A 5,933-nucleotide genomic window follows, 5' to 3' on the forward strand; every position below is an offset into this window, starting at 1 on the left:
TAACATTAATGTGGACCTGATTGGGATCATATTAGGTCCAACGTGGGCCTTATATGATCCATCCTAGACCGCTTTGTTCATTGATCACAACCAATATTTTGATCCCAATATCTAAAACTTCACACCATATCTCTATTCTGTAAACAAACTTGCTAGTGGTTGCGATTTTTGTTAGAAATTTAAATATGCTAGCTCCAACAATTGGATTCAAATCTATATGATATGCTTGGAAATTTAAAAAAGTCTTGTAAATTTGGTTTGAACTAAAATTAAGTTATGACTTAAACAAAATGGTTCTTGTTGTTTTTGTAAAATAAAATTTGATAGTATTTGTTGTTCATTGAATACAAATTAGGTGCACTGTTGCACTGTTCCATGCCAACTGGCATGCTACAAGAACTTCATTGGTAGTAGGTAAAACTAAGTTTTGACACCATCTCTAGATTCTCCTCGCTCAAACCTTCATAGTGATTATAAATTTGAAGAAATCCAAGTACCCTAGGTCTATTAGTGGGGTTCGGTCAAAATCCACTGATGGACCTAGACAGGTCCGATTGTATTCATTTCAAGTCTTTTGATTTCTAGTGTTGCGAGAACTCTAACGGTGCTATCTATTACTTATTTAAAGCTCTCCAGAAGTGCTCCAACATGACGATAAATTCTAGCATGAATATGGGCATGATATGGGATCATATCCGACCCACTTTGGGCCTAATATCATCCCATATTAGGCCCAACGTGAGCCTTATAGGATCCATCCTTAGCCGCTTTGTTCATTGATCACAACCAAGATTTTGATCTAATATCTAAAACTTCACACCATATCTCTGTTCTGTAAATAAAAAACTTGCTAGTGGTTGTGATTTTTGTCAGAAATTCAAATAAGCTAGCTTTAACAGTTGGATTCAAGTCTATAGGGTAAGTTTGGAAATTTAAAAAAGTCTTGTAAATTTGGTTTGAATTCAAATTAAGTTATGATTTAAACAAAATGGTTCTTGTTGTTTTTGTAAAATAAAATTCAATAGGGTTTGTTGTTCATAGAAATCCATCTGGTGTATTGTTCCGTACCAATTGGCACGCCACAAGAACTTCATTGGTAGTAGTTAAAGCTAAGTTTTGACACCATATCTAGTCTCTCCTCACTCAAACCTTCCTAGTGATTGTGAATTTGAAGAAATCCAAATACCCTAGGTCCATCCGTGAGTTTCATTTAAAACCCATTGATGGACCTAAACAGGTTTGATTGCATCCATTTCAAGTCTTGTGAGTTGCTAGTGTTGCGAGGAATCCAACAGTGCTATCTATTACTTATTTAAAGCTCTTCAGAGGTGCTCCAATGTGATGATAAATTTTAGCATGAATGTGGGCTTGATATAAAATTATATCAGGCCCAACGTAGGTCTTATATGATCTGTCGTTAGTCGCTTTGTTCATTGATCACAACTAAGATTTTGATCCCAATATCTAAAATTTCATACTATATCTCTATTGTGAAAACTAACAATTTAGTAGCGGTTATGATTTTTTTTTAAAAAAAAATTCAAATAAGCTAGGTCTAACAGTTAGATTCAAGTTTATAGGGTGTGCTTGGAAATATAAAAAAGTCTTGTAAAATTGGTTTGAACTAAAATTAAGTTATGACTTAAACAAAATGGTTCTATTATTTTTGTAAAATAAAATTTGATAGGGTTTGTTGTTCATAGAAATCCATTAGGTGCACTATTCCATGCCAATTGGCATGCCACAAGAACTTCATTTTTAATGGTTAGAAGTAAGTTTGACACCATATCTAGCTTCTCCTCGCTTAACCCATCCTAATGATTGTGAATTTATAGAAAACCAAAAGCCCTAGGTCTATAAGTGGATTTCAGTCAAAATCCACTGATAGACCTAGACATGTCTGATTGCACCCATTTAAAGTCTTGTGAGTTTCTGGTGTTGCAAAGAATCCAACGGTGCTATCCATTACTTATTTAAAACTTTCCAAAGATGTTCTAATGTTATGATAAATTTTAGCATGAATGTGGGCCTAATTGATATGGGATCATATCAGGCCCAACGTGGGCCTAATTGATATGAGATCATATCAGGCCCAACGTGAGCCTTATATGTAATTCAAACTATAAAACATCAAACTCTAAAACATCAAACTCTAAAACATAGATATGTAATTCAAAAATTTTACAACCATTCAACTAAAATTTGATACTGTTGGTCCCTTGGAGTCCGACAAGAGGGGAGGGGTGAATTATCCTGCAAAAATTCAAAACAAACTCTTCTCGGACTTTAAAAGAACACTTGCATAAAATTAATTAAAACAAGAAATAAACTGAAAGACAGAGGCTTGGAGGATTTACTTAGCTACAACCAGGGATGTTATTAATTCAAGGAAGTGAACGTGCACTAAAGATCTCCTTCAGGTGGAGAAGCCTCTTTGTCACACCCCAGAGGAGTCTTTGCCAGACAAAAATCTGACAGCATCTCCCCTGTACGGGTGACAATCTGAAGCAATAAATATACATATAACATCTATATAACCATCAGCCCACACGGCTAGAACATACATAAAATAGAAACAACATAACCACGCAGTTTAAATCATAGTCCACACGGCTAGAATTAAGCACATCGGGAAAATGAAGAGAAAACCCACAATCCACGACTAAAGTTTACTAGCCAATTAGGCTTATACAACCACAAGATCACGAAAACAAAATACTACGAATCAAACTCCAAACACAAATCAATATACTAAAAATACAAGTAAAGTGGAAGTAAAACCGATATAACGCAGGACCCAGGACTGGCAGTCGGCATCTCTCCAAGCATCATGACTCATCTACCTGCTACCTGGCGAAAGAAAACCATTTTGGGGGTGGTGAGTATTGGAACTCAGCGGGTAAAGAAAAAGATAGTGCATGAACATAACATATAAATAGAGAATAAGCCAACAGTATACAATCTCATAAAGGGGATAGCAGATACTAAAACAGAATCATAATAAATGCTCATACTTGAAACCATATCCTAGGCTAGTAATAGGAGGTCAGAAGTAGTACTAACCTGTTACAATACTGCTCATAACTACAGAGGTAATGTGTAAGGTATATAAACATTTCCAATAAATAAACCAAAGTCTAACCACCTACGACGAGAGCATATCTCAACATAAGATAGCATATCAGCATAAGTGAACAATAGCAAGAAGCAACGACAGCATAAATATACCACAGCAGCATAAGTAAGCAATAACAGCATATGTAAACAACAGCAGCCACATCAAGTATAATAACAGCGTATGCACGGATGGTCACCCCGCCCACCTTTCTGCACCATGACCCCTGTATGGTCGAGAGGCCGGATCGATGACAACTGTACCACCCAAAAGCCGCCACTACTCTCGAGTGACCAACTGGACAGGTGCTGAGTAGCTAACTAGCTACACAGCGAAAGGGGTCCCTGCTGCTCGCAACTCCAGCTACCACTGCCCACGCGTGGCCGAGTGCGGCACGACAGGACAAGCGGCATCAACTCCAGCTACCACTCTCTCGAGTGGCTGAGGATGCGGCTCTAGTCAACGACTCTCTTGACCCCAAGGGAGAATTGGTCGTTGACATGCATGCCATGATATGATGCGCCAAATGCAACAATCATCATACAAATATAAGCAGAAAATTAGGTATGCTACATGAAGCTAGCATGTTCAATATAATACATAAATGAACAACAAACAAAGCATACAACCATGGTATCTAGTATCTGCTACCTATTATGAACAATAACGAGAGACTGCATAGATATGGAAACGAATTTCTCAAAGATCACGTGGAAGTATCAAGCGCAGGAAAATAAGAGTGGAGTCAAGGTAAGACAGTCCTTATCCAAAAATAGTTCATGCACCAAGTTCAAAGAACTAAAGAGACAAAGTAAGAAGTACCCACCTTATGTGTAGATCGTGCTAATTAATCCCACATCGAGATGCTCGTCTCGAATCAAAGTCCTGCAAATTTGTGATGTACAGATTTAGCTAATTACATATAAATTAAACAACTAAATCAAATCTCCAGATATATTTAAGGTAACTACAAATCGAATACGATCCTCGATTATCCACATAAATCAGAATTAGATTGGTTTAACCCTAATTAATCCATCTCGACTTCAAATACAAATCAAACTAGAAATTCCAAATCTGACCCGAAATTCTAACTCAGACACAAAATTCCAGCAACACTAGAAACCCATCATAGCTTCAAACCCGACTCAAAATATCCCAAATCCATTCACGAAATTTCCAACATTCTTCAAAAACCACCACAACTTAACTCATCCGATGAATCAAAACTATTATGAGACAACACCAGGCACCAAGAACCAAACAAGATCTCTCTATTGCGGAGCAACATATCAAAAACGTTGTGCTGGAACAAAACATCCTTGGGTTCGTTTTACAAATCTACAAGAAGTTCTCCAACCATCAAAACCGAACAACAATCAAAATCCCTTGAGAGGCAACATGAGGAATCAACAACCGAGTATGCCAACACTAAATCCATTTCGAAGAATCAAAACCCAAACAAATGAGCAAAGATGTCCACTGAACCCAAGCAAAATCCTTCAAAACCCATTTGGAAATCAAGCGAAAACCTTGCACAGATACAAAATCAGCGCCCAAACGTCACTGCTAGCCTACCCATCCATACCTATCTATGAAGGAACTACTTGCTGGAGCAGTTAGGGCATACCTCCACGTGAGGAAGAGGGGTCGGTTGCCTTGGCTCAGCAGCTGGTGCCCGCGTGAGGAGGAGGATCGCCGGTTGCTATGGTGCTTGCGCGCGAGGAGAGGGAAGAGGCCGGCTGAGCTCGACGAAGGAGGTGAGTCGCGAGAGGAGGAGGTCGTTGGCTGGGGCTCAAGGGAGAAGAGAAGGAAGATCTCTGGCTGCGACACACGTGTGAGTAGAGGTCGGCGGCTGTGTGTGGTGCTCGCGTGAAGAGGAGGAGAGGTTGGCGACCCCGGTTGCGGGAACACACGAGAGGGAGAGGGAAGGAGGTTAAGCGCTGGTTTGGGGCAAAGAGGTTCGACGCGGGTGGAGAAAGGAAGGGATCGGCGCGGGTGGAGAAGGGAAAAGGGAAATTAGGGAAAATAAACTTAGGTGTTAGTTTTATACCTTAGGTTAATAGAATTAATCAACTCCCAAATTTGGATATTCCAAACAGACCTTTTCCAAAGCCTATAATTTATCCCCTCAAAATACGCCCTACGAGCTCCGATTAAATTCCTGAAAATTTCTAACAATTTCTAAAAAAATTCTAATAAGATTATTTCTCCAAATAACCTTATTATTTAATTGTTGGATTTTACATCTTTACAGCAATGAAGTATAGAAAATGAGAAGCTAAAAGGAAACTAAAGTGTGTACAAGTGTTGTTTGCAAAATGCTTGTTCTATTTTATTTTTTGGACCAATGCTGTATTTATAGTCCTGGTTAGGGCACCTGGAAGTGTTCTAGGCGCCTGGAGTGGGATAGAATTCTATCCCTAACGCAACGTTCAACATCCACGTCGAAGTTGATAAACTTCAGGTTCCGGGCGCCCGAACCCGTTCCGGGCGCTTGAAATGGATCCAAGCACTCGAACCCTAAATGTCAACAAGGTTGACTTTTTCGGTCCGGGCCCTCTGCTCTGGTGCTGCTCGTCTCGGTTCAGGTCTTCCGCTCTGGCTTATCTTGCTTGGGTGATTTCGGCCATCCGGAATAGGGTTCACTCGAACCCAACTTCCGGTCTTATCGAGCAACCTTTCGCTCCGACTTCTCATCCCTCGGAATCGTCACATGCTTCCTTCTCATCCGCCAGCATACTCTTCCATAGCTTCGCCCCTCAGACGCACCGAGCCCGCCGGCTCTTTCTCGTGCCGACCTTCTCGCTAGCTGCGT

The sequence above is a fragment of the Zingiber officinale genome, chromosome 3B, assembly GCF_018446385.1.
Source record: "Zingiber officinale cultivar Zhangliang chromosome 3B, Zo_v1.1, whole genome shotgun sequence".
In the NCBI taxonomy this organism is placed as follows: Eukaryota; Viridiplantae; Streptophyta; class Magnoliopsida; order Zingiberales; family Zingiberaceae; genus Zingiber; species Zingiber officinale.